Source organism: Pongo abelii, chromosome 17 (genome assembly GCF_028885655.2).
Source record: "Pongo abelii isolate AG06213 chromosome 17, NHGRI_mPonAbe1-v2.0_pri, whole genome shotgun sequence".
NCBI lineage: Eukaryota > Metazoa > Chordata > Mammalia > Primates > Hominidae > Pongo > Pongo abelii.
In genome coordinates, this window is record NC_072002.2 from 72,845,426 (window position 1) to 72,863,431 (window position 18,006).

An 18,006-nucleotide genomic window follows, 5' to 3' on the forward strand; every position below is an offset into this window, starting at 1 on the left:
ATACACCAGGAAAGGCAGGTCAAGGTGGAAGCAGGTCTGGGAGCTTACCTATACCTGTTCCAGTTACCTTGGCTGCATAACAAATTACTTTCAAAATTTAGTGACTTCAAACAATAAATTTAATTTTGCTCATGAGTCTGCAATTCAGACATGGCTTAGTGGGGGTAGCTTGTCTCTGCTCTGCTCAACGTCATATGAGAGGATTTGAAGGCTGGGAACTGGAATCATCTGAAGGCCCATTTACAAGCCTAGTGGTTGATGCTGCAGAGACTCAAACAGCTGGGGGCTGGAACAGCTTGGACTCCTGGAGCTGTCTCTTTGTCGCAATGTGGCCTTTCCAGTGTGGTCTCTCCAGCATGGCACCATCAGGGTAGCCAGGTGTTTTGGTTCCCTATTACTGCGCAGCAAATCACCATAAACTCAGTGGCTTAAACCATGCACACTCATGTCACAGGTCCCATGGGTCAAGCATAAGCCATATCTTTTTTTTTTTTTTTTTTTTTTTGAGACAGAGTCTCACTCTGTTGCCCAGGCTGGAGTGCAGTGGCACGATCTCGGCTCACTCCGCCTCCTGGGTTCAGGCCATTCTCCTGCCTCAGCCTCCCAAGTAGCTGGGACTACTGGCACCTGCCACCATGCCCAGCTAATTTTTTTGTATTTTTTAGTAGAGACAGGGTTTCACTGTGTTAGCCAGGATGGTCTCAATCTCCTGACCTCGTCATCCGCCCGCCTCGGCCTCCCAAAGTGCTGGGATTACAGGCATGAGCCACCACACCCGGCCAGCTTAAGCCATATCTTTTAACTGGATCTTCTGCTTAGGATCTCACAAGGCTGCCATTAAGGTATTGGCTGGGCTGCATTCTCATTTGGAGACTCAAATGGGGGAAACCTGCTTCTAAGCTTTTTCTGGTGTTTGGCAGAATTCATTTCCTTGTGTTGTAAGAGTGAAAGGCCCAGCTTTTGGCTGGTTGTCAGCATGCTCAGCTTCTGCCCAGATTCAAGGGAATGGACTACAGATCTCACCTTTCAGTGGAAGGCGTATCCATCATGATACAGGAAAAGCATATGGGAGTGGGAATCTACTGGTTTAGTTACCTCTGGAAAAGACAATCAGTCACTGTTTGCCCTTTGGCCACAACAATTCACATCACTCCCACATACAAAATACATTTATTTCCTCTCCCTCCATCTTTGATTTGTCTACCAAGATATGGTTCAAGGGAGTGCTACTATAAGTCAAGTGGAAAAGTTTTACTACTACAATCTGGGAGAAAACATTTCAAAAAGAGGATTTTTCACCTGAGTTGAATTCAGTTAGTGCTATATAGGAAGGAGTTTGTTAAATGGGTGATATTCACTTTAACACCATTGTTTCTAAGGTCTGGTATTGCTCTCTGCTTTATTTGTGTCTGTTTTATCTCCCTGACAAGACTATACACTTTTAGAAAATAGAGACACTGTATTTTGTGTCTTCTGTACTCCTTGAGTAGTGCTAGTCCCAAGGGAGAGACTCAGCTCATTCCTACAAAATACATAAACTCCCTGAGGCCCCAGTATATAAATTACTGCCAATCCTTGGAAAAGTCTAACTTGAAAAGGCATCTATTTACCAAGTCCATGAATCACAACAGCCCTGTACATCAAGAAATGCAGTGTGATTTTTGAGGTGTCTGTATGTCCAATGAAATTTCTTCCTTTTTGAATGTCTCCACAAGGAGTAGAAGGAAAAAAGACAAACGTAACAAGGAATTTGACTGTGCTCACACAACATTTGGATAGCTGAGGGGAAGGTTTAGTCTTGCAAAATGTCTTCAAGGGCCTCCTTCCTCCCATCCCACCCCATCCCCAGTGGAGATAATTTGTAGTTTGAGGCGTTGAGCTGGTGAGGTGACTTAAAGAACAATTCCATTTCTTCATTGTATAGAAATATCTTAAAAGGGATGTTTAGAGTCTTAGATATCTTTAAAGAAGATTTCAAATAAAAGCTAACCAACCCTGAGCAGAGCTTTGATGAAAAAATTTTCCCAGCTGCCTTAGTGGCTTACGCCTGTAATCCCAGCACTTTAGGAGGCTGAGACAGGAGGATTGCTTGAGCCCAGGAGTTTGATATAAGCCTGGGCAACATGGCAGAACCCCATCTCTACAAAAAATACAAAGATTAATGAGGTGTGGTAGTGTGCATCTATAGTCCCAGCTACTCGGGAGGCTGAGATGGGAGGATCACTTGAGCCCAGGAGGTCAAGGCTGCAGTGAGCCAAGGTAGCACGGCTGCACTCCATCCAGCCTGGGTGACAGAGCAAGATCTTGTCTCAAAAAAAAGTTTTTTTCCTCAATGCATCCTACCTTCTCACTTGTGTTATTTTTTTTAAAACTCACCTCTCCCCAAAGTCACCTCTTCCCAGACCATTACAAAATACCCTTCTGGCTGGACGCAGTGGCTCACATCTGTAATCCCAGAATTTCGGAAGTTCGAGGTGGGAGGATTGCTTGAGGCCAGGAGCCTGGCCAACGTAGTGAGATCCTGTCTCTACAAAGAAAAAAAAATAAAGTTAGCCAGGCTTGGTGGTGCACACCTGTGGTCCTAGCTACTCCTGAGGCTGAGACAAGAGGATTGCTTCATCCCAGGAGTTCAAGGCTGCAGTGAGCTATGATTGCACCACTGCACTCCAGCTGGGGCAACAGAGTAAGATTCCATCTCTAAAACAAAAACCAAAACAATCAAAATACTCTCCTGTATTTAACCATAAGTTCTCTTCTTTCTTCCTCTTAAATACGTACAATCTACAGTAAGGAAAGAACTTGAATTTTATTCAGGTGAAAGTGGGAATGACTGCAAATTGCCCAAAGCTAGATTCTCAAACTCAAGAGTGTCTAAGAATCATCTAGGCAGCTTGGTAAAAATCACAGGTCCCTGACCCTACCCCAAACCCCTGAAGGAGAATGTGTGCATGAAGGAGCTGAGGAATATGTGTTTGTTGTTGTTGTTGTTGTTTTTGAGATGGAGTCTCGCTCTGTTGCCCAGGCTGGAGTGCAGTGGCACGATATCAGCTCACTGCAACCTCCACCTCCTTGGTTCAAGTGATTCTCCTGCCTCAGCCTCCCGAGTAGCTTGGATTACAGGTGTGCAACACCACATTCAGCTAATTTTTGTATTTTTAGTAGAAACAAGTTTCACCATGTTGGCCAGGCTGGTTTCAAACTCCTGACCTCAAGTGATCTGCCTGCCTTGGCCTCCCAAAGTGCAGGGATTACAGGCGTGAGCCACAGCACCCAACCAGGAAAATGTGTTTTTAATGAGCACTGATCTAGAGGCAGTCTTGTTCTCTGTGTTTTCTCAGGGTCACCACTAAGTCTGAGGGGAGCAGCTTCCAATGCTCGCATAGCTAATTTTCTTTTCCCTCCTCCACACCCCAAGTTTGCCTATGAGAAGAACAGAAAACAAAGGGTAGAACTAATTGACAAGGATCCTTCCTGCTCTAACATCTATGATTCTTTTAATTATATCTGCCCACAATTCCCAGATGTTCATAGTCTCCCCAAAAGAAGGGATTTTTCTCTTGAAACCAAGCTAGACAGCTGCAAATATGTTCTAAATTTCACAAGCCCTGTTCGCTATGGAAACACTTCTGATTAAACCCAATTCCCAATTAGAATTAAAATTTAGCATTAGAGATTGAAATGAAAACTAAAGAGGGTGATCTCAAAGCTGCTAATTTTTCTTCCCTCCCAGGGTCCTTAACACCATTGCGGTTTTGCTAATAACATAAGGATGTAGTAGTATCCTTTACTAATAACATCATCTTGCATCCTGGGTAATCTTGGCCCTATAAGCGTCCAGCGGATAAAAACACTTTTCACTGCCCCTGTGGTCAATAGCTTCTGTGCTGTCCACTATAGACCCATGTGTTATAGCTCCTGGACAATCTCATTGACAGCACTGACCTCAATGGATCTGACTGTTTCCTATTAGTCCTGTGGTACAACAGCTCATTCATTCATTCACTGTGCCAATTATTCAAAGGATGATGACGGAAGGCTGGAATAGCAGATACGTCTCTGTTCTTCAGGAGTTCATAAGTTCTCTATCCGTAAGGATAGGGGGCATGGTTGGGGACCCACTCCTTTCATCATGGGTAAAGATCGGGGACAAATGAGAAAGGAAAATCAGCTTCAAGAAATTCATTAACTGTTTCCATTTATTATATGGATCATTAGTACTAAAATAGACTTAGAGCATCAATCCCATCATTTTGCAGATGATGAAACTGAGACTCAGAGAGATGGAGTAATTTGCCCAATATTATACAGCACGTGTCTGCAGCCTCCTAATTCAGGACTCCTTCTGCTATAGCAACAGGCTAACAGAAGCCAATAATTGGCTTATATTTTCCAGCTGTTTTCATCAAAATCTTCCTGGTTACCCAAAGGGAAAAATGGCTTTCTATATTTTGTGGTAGGTCATTCTAGAAAAGAAAGATGCTAATCATCACCAACCATAAAACAAGAAAGTAATAAGCCTTCCAGATTATCTCTTCCAACCATTCTCCTATAGATCTGGACCATGAGGCCTAGAGGGCTGGAGCTTCAGCTCTCAAGGCTATGTGGGAGAGGCAGAGAGATTGGAATCCAGGATCCCAGTCCCTAGCAAATGACCACTACCACACTGCTGCATCTCTGAAAAATATATCTTGGTGTTGACCCAAATTATATTTTAAAGCTTTGTCACATTTTTTAAATGTCTGTGTGTGTATGCCAGTGATTGCACAATCAATGCTGTGCTTTGATCTGTCACACTTCAGTCCTTAGTGCTGGTACATATCTCAATGGTGACAGGAGGGACATTCAAGGAAAAAATGACTCAAAGATGCTTTAAAGTTTCCTAAGAAGATGCTCTATATATGAATCCCTTTAGCATTATTTCAGAACTCAAGAACCTTTAGCAGATTTCATATTTAATATAATGTCACCACTAGTTCAAAATCTATATATAATAAGATAGAAAAGGGCACCACCAGTGCTGAAAATGTCACATTGAAGAGAACAATGAAGAACACACAATCATCTACAGCCTTCTCACTCAGTGCAGTCAGGAACCAACAGCACTGGCACCACCAGGAGCTTGTTGGAAATGCAAAATCTTGGGTTCACCCCAGACCTGCTGAATCAAATCTTTATTTTCACAAGATCCCGGGGGACTTGCATGCAGGTAAGGTTTGAGAAGCACAGGTCTAAGGTATTTCTCTATCAATGAATGGAGCAATGGGTAGAGCAGATGAGAGGCCCAGAAACTTGGAGTTCTGGTGTTCCTTGCATGGCCGTTGAAAACTGTCCCTAACCTCTCTGGGTAGCAGCTTCCTCAAGTGTAAACTGAGGCTCTGGTTGAAAAGGCTGTTGTCATAAGCTGCTGGCACAGAGCTTTTTTCAGTCCCAATTGTGTAGGACAGCTTGTGTGATGAGAATTGAATGACATGCATATCACACATTTGGTATACTCAATGAACGCTATTAATAAAATTGTGAATCACAGATGTTACTCCCATTTCCTTCCCAGCTCAGGGAAGAAAACGTATGCATGTCATGATTCATTGAATGGGGCAGCCTACATCTACTTTGCCTCCTGAGAATATCCTGAGCGTCAGGCCAGTGTTGGCTTCGCAGGAATCCTGACTCAGGTTTTGAAAGCAAAATTGTTGTTGTTAAAAGGGTGACATGGGATTTTTCTGTTTCCTCATTACATTGTTTTAGTTTCTCCCTGCCTGAACCTTCTTTAATCTGTAGGCTTTGGGCACCACCTTTAAAGTTTTGACTCACATTATCTATCCCAAAGTAAATAATGACTAAAGTGGTGGCAAAGTCAACACATTCTTTGAAAGACAATGAATCTGGGTGTTGAATGAAATCAGACGCCAGGAATATATACATTATTGTTACAATGCTATTACACAACAGGCCTTAGAAGAACTCCCTTTCTCCAGGTAACAACTACCCCCATACCAGTTACTCTGGGTGAGGAAAGGCATCTATGTTTGCCAAGGACTAAGGAATATTTGACTTCATGAATCAATAACTATTCTCAAAGCTGCTATTGACCTCTGATCTGCAAATCTGTCAGCAAAGAGAGATTATGGTAACTATACTGCTAGTAAAATGCAAACCTGTTGGTTAAACATTTGCTGAAAGCCCTGCTAGTGACCCCTGTTAACGTGAACCAAATTTGGCCACGTGTTCTTGCAATGTTCTGGAACATCAGAGAAAAATAACTGCATGACCCAACACAACTTATCTCCTAGAGAGCTAAGAGATTTCTCTGGGCCAGAAGCGTTGGCAGGGATCATTCCTTTCTCAGTCTCTCTCTTCTACCACTGGGCCCGAGGTAGTGGGATCTGTTAGGAGGTTTTTGAATAATAATGACTGTTCTTAATCCTTCTGAAGATTCTCAAAATTAATTTCTTCTCAAGAGTGCTTCTACCCCATACAAAGAAAAGGTGCAAGAATGTTTTTTCTTATTCCTTCATCTCCCTCAATGCCTATCATAGTGTTTGGCACACAGTAGGTCTTAAATACTTTAAAAATGAACAAAGTGTTCTTTCCACTGTGCTCCACCTATACATTGTACAACCGTCTACTTGAACACTTACCATACTGAATTATGTGGTTTATTTATATGGTTATTTCACTTTTTTATTTTTATTTTTTGAAATAGATTCTTGCTCTGTCACCCACACTGGAGTGCAGTGGCACGATTATAGATCACTGTAATTGCAAACTCCTGGGCTTAAGTGATCCTCCCACCTCAGCCTCCCAAAGTGTTGGGATTACAGGTATGAGCCACCATGCCCAGACAGCTATTAACCTTTCTGTGTTATGTCTTTCAAAAGAAAGATTATTTGTCCTATTCATCATTGTTTCTCCATCACTTGTTACAGAACCCAAGGGTTGTGGGCTTGGTTCATCCTTTCTGAGGAAGTGGGGTAGCAGATGATAGCAAGATAACCCTGGTTTATAAATACCTTAGTGATGGACTTAACAATCTCTTCTTTAAAAATATAAGTGCGATAAGACCTTGACTAAAAGAGTAAGGTTCAGAATTTCCTCATAAAAGGTTCAGCTACACGTTAAAAGGAGAATTGGATTCCAAAGTTTAAAGTGATTTTATGAAAGACTTTATTAATATTTTCTGTGTTCACTGAAGGAAAATGAGCATCTGAGAGCGTACTAAATAAGAAGATACCAATGATGCATTACACATCTTTAATTAGTACTAATGCATGCTATGTAATTAATCCAATTTAGCATCCCTTCTCCACTAGAAACATCTCTCTTCCCTGCAGTCTCCACAGAATGGTATAAATGTGTCCTGATTTACTGCAAATAAGGTGTTTCACTTCCTCACAGTGGTTCCCTGTCATGCAAATGCTTGCTACTTTCTGTTCTTATGAGCTGGGGCTGGTACCCTGGGTCACCTACAGAAGACCCAGATGATTTGGGGTAACTTTGGTTTCCTCTAGTTGGCCTAGCTCAGAAGACATTTCTCAAGTTCCTTTTCCAAGATTATGCAGATTCAACTCCATCCCTGCTAACTTAAAAGTCCAACTACAGAGGCCACCTGTTCCCTACTCATATCTCAGCTCCTACCTCGTAATAGACACCAGAGTACACTCCAACTTCTGGCCTCATTTTCCTTCAATATAGTTAGCCCCACATAAATGCCCTTCTTTATTTTCTACCACTAGTTCCCATTCTAAGAGTTGTAAATGATCTCAGCTCAAATTGCCCCTCTTTTGTAATATTTCAAGTTGGGCTATTAACCAACCACCATCCCTTGTTCTCTAAAACCCAGGCAATATAACATGACAGTTGGTGATATAGTGAATTGCTCATTTGACCAGAGACTTGAGATAATACAGTATACAAAGTTGAGCAGAGACTATCTTTTGGATATAGTAGTTTAAAAAATCACTTCCATGCTTCAGAATGAAAAGCAATGTGCATATTGCGTTACATACTCTGCTAAGTTAAAAAAGAAGATGAAATTCCCTTTTCCACCCCAAAACGTATTCAGGAAGGATGAGAAAAGAACAAAAATGACTATAGAAGAAGACAATGGCAGAGTCTAGATCGAGGACTAAAATTGGCTATAATCAATCTCACATGAAACAAAAACGAATGTATGTTAATTGTTTCTTAGGAGCATGACCTTTTGGAGAAAAATCTGGAAATCTGACCTTTGGCAGAAAAGATGAAAAACTGATCTAACACCATTTTTCTTTGAGAAAAGCTCTTCTCTACACTATATCTGAAGAGCAAAACTTGAACTCGTCTATGTCAGGGCCAGGGCTGTGACTAGCCATATAATATTTCTGTGGGAATTTTTTTTTAAAAAATTGCTTTCTTTCCTCCAGCCACATGCAACCCCTCACCAGGCATGTGGCCTGCTAAATTGAATACAAGCCACATTTTAGCCCCTTTATCCCCTCAGCCAAAAACCTTTGAGCAGTGACTAAACTGCACCATCTTTCATAACAACCCTCATTAACATCCTACTCAAATTCTTTCAATGGTTTGTTACTGCTCTCAAGGTAAAATTCAGGTTTCATATTGCAGCCCCAATCTCACTCTCCTCTCTTCTGGAACTCTGATAGACAAATGTGAGACTTTTTAATTCTGTCTTTTGTATCTTGTTATGCCCCTTTTATATTTTTCATCTCATGTGCTGCATTCTGCATAATTTCTCCAGCCCTGTCTTCCAGTTCATTAATTCTCTCATCAGCCGTGCCTAATTTAAAACCCACTGAGTTTTAAATTTCAATCATTTAATTTTTTATCTCTGTAAATTCCAATTTTAAAATCTGCTGTATCATTTTTATTATTTTCTATACCCTGAAAATATTTTCCAGCTTGTCTATTTGTTTGTTTATCTGTTTCTGAAGTAGTAGGCTTAGTATTGTAAGAAATCTTTTTTTTTCCTTTTTTTTCTTTTCTTTGAGACAGGATCTTGCTCTGTTGCTCAGGCTGAAGTGCAGTGGCATGATCACAACTCACTGCAACCTCAACCTCCCTGGACTCAAGTGATCCTCCCACCTCAGCCTCATGAGTAGCTGGGACTACAGGGGAGCACCACCATGCCCAGCTAATTTTTTAGTTTTCTGTAGAGAGAGGGTTTCACCAATGTTGCCCAGGCTGGTATCAAACTTCTGGGCTCAAGCAATCCACTCGCCTTTGACTTCCAAAGTGCTGGGATTACAGGCATGAGTCACCATGCCCGGCCTTAGGTAATTTCAATATCTAAAATTTTGTGGGTCTGTTCTGCTGTGGGTTTCTTGTTTTTCTTTTTAGTGTTTATTCATTCATTAATTAATTACTGTGAGCTATGCATTTTCCTTAGAAAATTATTTGAGGGAATTGCTTGAGGCCTCAGATGAAGGTGGGGTTCTCTGATATTTACATTTGCTTCTGTCAGGTTCCTGAAACTATTACCACTCTGGGACAACTCTAAAATAAGTTTATAGCTTGAGGTTTTCTGGACTGCCTGGGTGATGTGAATTTGGGCTGCAAACCCACGAGAAGACTTGTTTTCCATTATAGTGTCCTTGGGCCAGAGGATTGATTCCTCCTGATGTGCTCAGGTCCAAGAAGACTTTCCTGGAAGGCAAGGCTATTTCTGGTTCATCATTAAACATGAAAGGTATAGTCCTTTAAGACCTCAAGGTTGTGTGTGGAAGATCTTAGATTATTTGCTTGAGCAAACCCTGGGCTTTGTTTTTTGTGCTCCTTCATCCAAGGGACCTTGACAACTGAAGTTCAGTTTCAGAAAGCACTCTCCATGCTCTATATATTTTGGAGGGTTTCTCCCTTTATGTGGATTTTTTTTAATTTTCATAATTGAGATTTTATTGGTTGAGGATCAGTACAGACATTTCAATTTGTACACAATTCTTAACATACGTAATAAAATTCTAAAAAGCCATGTATTGTAATTAATTCTTTTTTAAAGTTATTCCAGTGACTTTCCAGCTTAAAATTTGGAAGCAAATTTTCCTTAAGAGGCTATCAAGTACCGGTATCTTCACATGTTGGTCAGCTGTTACACACGGCCCACCTGAATAGCACATACGGCCACAACTGAATAGCACGTACACTACATATTCATATTTGTAATCTTTCACAGCACAGTAACAAAGTTATCAGGAAAACAGGACTACCACAACCAAAGATGTTACAGAGTGCACACAATTCTGACAGGGAGAGCCATGATCAGAGTGGTTTTCTTTAGGAAACAATTCTACTAAAAAACAACATGGGAATAGAAGTAATTTAAAATGTTCAAGACATTAAATGCAGGACTGACTCCATATTGCCATTTAATATGCTTTGTATTATAGGATATAAAAACTAACCCCACATCTATGGAACGTTAAGCTGACACCCGAGACAGTCAGAGCCTCCCATAATTCAATATCCCACACTATTTTCTGGTTGTACCAAAAAATAAACAACCAGCAAATGATTTCAACTCTTAAAAAAAAGCATTTACACTTAAAAAATGGGATGAAGTGGAATTTCCTCCTTCTTAAAAATGTTTCGGCCAGGCGCGGTGGCTCACGCCTGTAATCCCAGCACTTTGGGAGGCCGAGGCAGGCGGATCACCTAAGGTCCGGAGTTTGAGACCAGCCTGACCAATATGGAGAAATCCCGTCTCTACAAAAAATACAAAATTAGCTGGGCGTGGTGGCGCATGCCTGTAATCCCAGCTACTCCGGAGGCTGAGGCAGGAGAATGGCTTGAACCCGGCAGGCGGAGGTTGCTGTGAGCCGAGATCGCACCATTGCACTCCGGCCTGGGCAACAAGAGTGAAACTCCATCTCAAAAAAAAAAAAAAGTTTCTAGAGCTGCTAAACTACTTGCATTTACAAAACAGTTGATAAAAATATTCCTCTGGATTGTACAAGAAGGGAGACAGGGACCACTGATAAGACATGGTATATGGTATTAATCAGACTTGGCTTCTTTCTCTCCTGCTTCATTAGAGGCCGGGCTCTCCTCAGTTTTCGTTTCCCTGTTTTCTGCAGGTAAATCTTCTTTAGTTTCTTGGTTAGCCACTTCGGCCTGTTTTCCCTTTGCTGCCCTTTTCCCTTTTGTCTGCACTTTTTTGTCTGAAGATTTATCCTTCGCTGCTGCCTTTTTCGGCTTTGCTTCCACTTTTGCAGGAGGTTTAGCTGACAACTGCGCTGCTCTCCTCTTGGGCTCTTCCTTGGCGGCCCCCACCCCCTTTATGTAGATTTTTAAACTAACTCAATAATGCTAGCTGGGCCTGGCACAGTGGCTCATGCCTGTAATCCCAGCAGTTTGGGAGGCCGAGGTGGGCAGATCACCTGAAGTCAGGAGTTTGAGACCAACCTGGCCAACATGGTGAAACCCCATCTCTACTAAAAATACAAAAATTAGCCAGGTGTAGTGGTGGATGCCTGTAATCCCAACTACTCGGGAGGCTGAGGCAGGAGAATCGCTTGAACCCGGGAGGCGGTGATTACAGTGAGCCAAGATCGTGCCACTATACTCCAGCCTGGACGACAGAGCGATACTCCTTCTCAAAAAGAAAGAAAGAAAAAGAAAAGAAAATAATAAAATAAATGCTAGCTGCAATTATTTCTACTATCTTTTTTTGGTTACTCACGAAAATAGTCTACTTTTAAAAAGCACGGGATAAAAAAAGAGGGGGCTAGAGACTATCTGGAACAGTAAAGTATGTCGATGTTTTAGCTTTTCTTTTTTCTGAAAATGTGTGTGATGTGTTTAGATGAGAACCAGAAAAAGGCTTTTCACTGTGTCTGTACAGTTATTCTTTTCATTCCATGGGGTGTTACTTTAGCACTTAACTAGAGAAAATGTACACACAGTTATAGAAAGAGCTCAGGGCTCCTCATAGCCCATCAGATTCCACCATTTGATTTACACTGAGTGAAATGGAGTATAAACATTTATAAAAGTCACCAGAGCAAAGGAATAAAGTGTCCTGAGGAGCACCAGGAAAGGAATCAACGTTTTAGACTGGAAATATGCTCACCAAGTATCTGGGGAGTAAAATGCAAACCACAGTATGTGCAGTTTGGAAATATTGTATTTGTTTTACACATCAGCCTTTACACAGGTCTCCCAAACTCGCAGACCTAGGCTTTAGTTGATTTCCACTCATACAGGCCTTACTCATCATCATTTCAAATGTTGCCATCACTATATATATTACCATCTTCCACTATGGCTCATATATCACGCTGCCTGGATCAGGGATGTTGTAGAAGTGAGTTTGCTCCTCCAGTGGATTTCAGGCCAACTTTTCCTATCTCATGTCTAAAGCCAAAAAAAAGAAATAATGTTATAAAAATGGGTAACACTTCCCTATACTGATGCTGCAGTATGGTGGTTATACACATGAAAGAAAAAAAGCTGCAATGAAACAAAACAAAAAAAAATGAAAACCTGTTTTGTTCCTAGTGGGATAACGCCCCTGTGCTGTGTCAGCCAGCCATGGCATAACTGCCAATGTGCTGTCAGTCACATCTGCAGGGAGAAAGAGCAAGCCTGTGTTTATTTGCATGACTTGGTTATTTTTTAAGTCTCCCCAGGTTATTGTAACATGCTGGAAAGGCTGAGAACTGCTAACATAAACTCTCATTATTGTGGAGTAAATTTTAATAGCCCTTAGACTTGACAAATCACGTTTCTAGCTGATAATAGGAGAGATATTATTATCCCCAACTTACAGATAGCGAAGCCAAGGCTCAAATTATTTAAAGGCCTATTAGGGCTTAAGATTAATCACTGCTTAAGTACCAAATGAAATAAATGCCTTTGAGGAGAGCACACTTCCTCAACTTTTCCTTCATCTTGAATAAAGGACCCTGGAATCAGATATGCCTAGAATAGGGAAGGACTTCAGTTGTAATGAGGAAACTGGGAATCAGAGAGCCAGAGCTTATCTTGCCCATCTCTATGTTCCCTGCACTCCCTCATCCATGAACTCAATAAATATTTGATAAACTAAATGAAATGAGGTGACCAAGGTCACACAGCCCCCACACCTAGCTTCCAGTCTCCAATGGCGCTATACCTGCTCCATACCTGCTCCCCCTGCAGAGGTTATCTGTCCCTGTGTAGCTGTGGAGAACACACCTCTTACCTTGTGTGGGTGAGTCAAGGTTTCAAATGGTCTGTCTCTTTCTTCCCAAAGTACACTTGTTTTGCTTTTCCAGCATGTGCAATGATTTTTTTTATTCCAAAACTATGGTAGCTGTCCACGACAGAAATACCTGTCGCTAAGTCAGGGCCTAGAGTCCCCAAACATCGCCCTCTCCTTCCATTATAACACTTTTTAAATGTATAAGAAAAGCAAGCTGGCTCATACTTGTAATCCCAGAACTTTGGGAGGCTAAGGTGAGAGGATCGCTTGAGCCCAGGAGTTCGAGGCCAGCCTGGGCAACATAGCAAGACCTCATCTCTACAAAAATATCAAAAAATTAGCTGAGCATGATGGTGCATGCCTGTAGTCCCAGCTACTCAGGAGGCTGGGTGGGAGAATAGCTTGAGCCCAGGAGATTGAGGCTGCAGGAAGCCAGGATTGCACCGCTGCACTCCAGCCTGGGCAACAGAGTGAGACCCTGGCTCTAAAATAAACAAATAAATGAAAATTAAAAAAAAAAAAAAAGTAAAGAAAGTTCATAAATGCTCTTGGTTTTGTGCAGGAATTGTTTACTCATTCACATGGGGACCTGTCACTGCACCAGTTACAAAAAGCCATGACCCGGAATATCTCTGAGGTTTTCTCATCTACCGTCAACTTTCTGGTTTCTTATGAGTTGCGCTTCTCCCCAGGTTTGACATGTTATTCTGTTTCTCCAGCCCTGTCTGTGGACAATGTTATCTCTCATTCACACTTTTGGGCCCTTAGGCACTGTGCAACCTCAACCACTGCCTCCTCCCATACCTGCCACTGCATTCATCCCCAACCCGGTCCACCTAGTTCACCTCGGAAGGTGGTGGGAGTGAAGCTGGCCTGGGGTTTTCACTGTGGTAGACTGGGGGGGGTGGGGGTCTCTGCAATTTGGGCCACAGAAAGAGTGAGGGATGGGGCAGACGGAGACCAAAGATGAGGAGAGAGACGGAGACTGTTTCCTGAGCTGTGAGGAGCTGCCTGGACTTTGGGAATGTAAGAAGAGCTAGAATATTCTGTTGCTGTTGTCCTTGAGTGCAGTGCCCTGGGTCGGGGAGCCATGGGGAGGTCATAGGTCTGGATGACCATGCCACCATCAACTAGAGAAGAGCCAGCCTATCAAGGAACCCAAAAGAAAGTGGATTAGCAGGCTGTGCAGACAGACCAGTCTTGAAGAGAGGGAGGTCTCTCAACACTGAGATGGCATTCACGGGCGGTGCATGTCCCGTCACTCACCCTCCAACGCAAACTCCCAGAAGATGACCACTGCCTTGGTGCTGGGCACACGAGCTCAGAATGTATGGGGGATGTATGTGGCATGGAGTGCAGACACTCTATTGTATAGACTCGGAGACAAAAACAATCACGGTGTGGACTGCATTAGGAGTAGGGAGTCAGGCTTGCTTGGGTTCTAATCCTGGCCATGTGACCTCGAGCTAGCTCCTAAATTTCTCCAGGCCTCAGTTTCCTTCTCTGTAAAATACTGCCTACTGTAGGCCGGGCGCGGTGGCTCATGCCTGTAGTCCCAGCACTTTGGGAGACCGAGGCAGGCAGATCACGAGGTCAGGAGTTTGAGACCAGCTTGGCCAACATAGTGAAACCCCGTCTCTACTAAAAATACAAAAAATTAGCTAGACGTGGTGGCGGGCACTTGTAATCCCAGCTACTTGGGAGGCTGAGGCAGGAGAATCACTTGAAGCCGGGAGGCAGAGGTTGCAGTGAGCCGAGATCGTGCCTCTGCACTCCAGCCCCAGGGACAGTGTGAGACTCCATCTCAAAAAAAAAAAAAAAAAAAAAAAACAACAACAACAACAAACTGCCTACCGTAGAGGGTGATTGCTGCTGCTACGATTTTATACAAAAATATATTAAATTCCCCAGGTATAGATTTTTGTATTTGGTACTAAGATAAACAAAAGAGATTTACCAAAAAAACACATTCTGTGCATGTAACAAATACTCACATGTACCCCCATAAATAAGTAAAATATTATATATCAATTAAAAAAAGACAAAGTACGTGTTCTTTCACTGGCATTTTGTTATCTGGAAATCCATAATAGAATATGAAGATGTTTACTATTAACTATAACCCTTAAGAATACTTTCTGCCAGGTGTGTTGTCTCATGCCTCTAATCCCAGCACTTTGGGAGGCCAAGGTAATAGGATCACTTGAGATCAGGAGTTCAAGAGCAGCCTGGTCAACATAGTGAGACCCCATCTCTACAAAAAATTTAAAAAATTAGCCAGGCATGGTGGTACATGCCTGTAGTCTCAGCTACTCAGGAGGCTAAGGTGGGAGGATCACTTGAGCCCAGGAGGTCAAAGTTGCAGTGAGGCATAATTGCACGACTGCATGCCAGCCTGGGTAACAGAGCAAAGCCCTATCTCAAAAAAACACAAAAAACAAAAAAAAAACTTTCTGAATTGTCAATATAAAGAGTAATGTATTCAGTATAATTTACTAAGGGTTATATTTCTACTGAATTCTCATTTTTAGAAAATTAATAATTTGAATGTGTTATCTAATGTCTTTCTGCTCATCTAAGTGTTTAATTAACCAGAAAGTCAAATTTTGGAGCTGTGCTGAAGCATTCATAGTTGCACATGTGATATTATGTCCTAAATAAGTAAAAAATTGAGTGGGAGCAAGAAATGGTGTCAGACCAGGGATTCTCGTCATCTCCCTGGAAGACTTACTGTGTGCTGTGGCTTTGTGACTGACGGGTTGTGTGTACGTATGTGTGAGTTGCTTAAGCTAGGATTCAGGAGATACTAATAAAATCCATTCAAAATGACCTTACAGTTACTAAATTTTAGAAGTAAGAGCTAAAACCCATAAATTTCAGGCACAATGGAGACTAATAAAATTTTGTAATATTTTTTATTTTACTGCTTCAAAACACCCTTTACTAACATGAGCTAATTAATCCTAAAATGACCCCTACATGAAGTTTACTATTATGATCTCTATTTCCTGCTGGGAGAGTGGAAGATAGAGTGATTAAATGATATATTTAATTAGGATTCAGGGATTTTTTATACTAGTCCACAATTTTAACTAATAATAAGAAAATTATTTCGGTTTAAAAAAAGTTGTCGAATAACCTTTTTGACCATTATTATCTCAGAATGACCTGATCATAAAAAGAATTCTAGCGTTTTCTTGTCTTAATAAAAAACTGTTGTCATGGAAATATTTCAGATCCCTCCATCCTCCAATTGGCTGGATCTGAACAGTACACAAACAAGCAGATTAACTGAGGCTCAGTGAAGTCTTTTACGGTGGAAGTAAGGTCTGGAACCAGCTGTATTACAAGCCTTTCCAAAGTCCATCTCCCGGGATAGGGAAGAGAGAATAAAAGAACTCTGTTGGAGGCTCGGCTGCACTCTCTAACAATGGCTTCTTATCCCAACTGACTAAGTTCTCTCACTCTATCTAAATCAAATACACTAAATCAATTACTGCTTCTTGTGCAGAAGTCTTATCTATTTTGATTGGCAAATAAAAATGAAGTTGTTTACTAGGAAAGCTGTGGTATGACAACATTTTCCAGGCAGTTTGGGCCTGGGGTTTGCATTTAATTTAATCAAGTGAATTTGTGAACTGATAGTGCCATTCATTTCAGTCAGGTTGGGGGACCTGACCAATGCATGATTTTATATTTACAACAAAAATATTCTCCTTCATTCCTTCAATACAGGAACTCTGCATCAAATCGCTTTCCGTGAATTTGTTTCCATGCAGTGGTGTGGAAGAGCAATTATAAAATTAATTCAGAGCAGGAATGTTTTATATCCTGAATGAAGAAGAAAGGGGAGATTGGAGGTGCTACCTTAATGTGTGCCTGGATCCATCATTCCTGAACATGCTGCTGTTTTATTTCATTCTGATGCGGTGTTTCTCCCAGCTCCTAAGCTCCTTTTGGCGTATATCTTTTTGCAGAACTGGAAAAAACTTGAAATGAGAAAAAATGAGTTGTGGCTGTTTTTTGTTTTGGGTTTTGTTTTGGTAGAAATGAGGTTTTAGCATATTTCCCAAGCTAGTCTGGAACTCCTGAGCTCAAGGGATCCGCCGGCCTCAGCCTCCCAAAGCACTGGGATTACAGGCATGAGCCACCACACCCAGCCTAAGAAATGGGTTTTGTTTTGAGATTTCCACAACCACGCTAGAAGTGGCTGACATCCTGAGAGTGAGTGTGGAAACTTCAAGATTGGCTTTTGAGACCCTGAGTCTATGACGTGTATCCGGTGCTTCTTATGTTTCAATGCTCGCTTGTGTGGGAAGACAAGATATGAGACAAAAAGACACACATAGCTGCAGGCACACACATACATGTGTATACATATTGCTGGTTTAGAAGGCCTTGAGCCTTTGGGAGACTGAGGCCAGAGGATCACTTGAGCCCAGGAGTTTGAAACCAGCTTGTGCAACATAGTGAAATCCAATCTTTACAAAAAATCATTTAAAAATTAGCTGGGCAAGGTGGTGCACAGCTGTTGTCCCAGCTACTTGTGAGGCTAAGGTAGGGGGATCTCTTGAGCCTGGGAGATGGAGGCTGCAGTGATCTATGATCACGCCACTGCACTACAGCCTAGGCAAGATCTTGGTTTTTTTTTTTTTTAAAAAAAGAAGAAAGCAGCCTGGAGTAACATAGGAAAAGGGTTATATTAATTCTTCAAGAGAGAGACAAGGACAGTTTGTCTAAACTTGGAGCACTTATAATTAATACGATAAATCATTCATATAATTTCCTTTATAATGCTGGAGTTGAAGAACTAGAACAAATTGCTCATC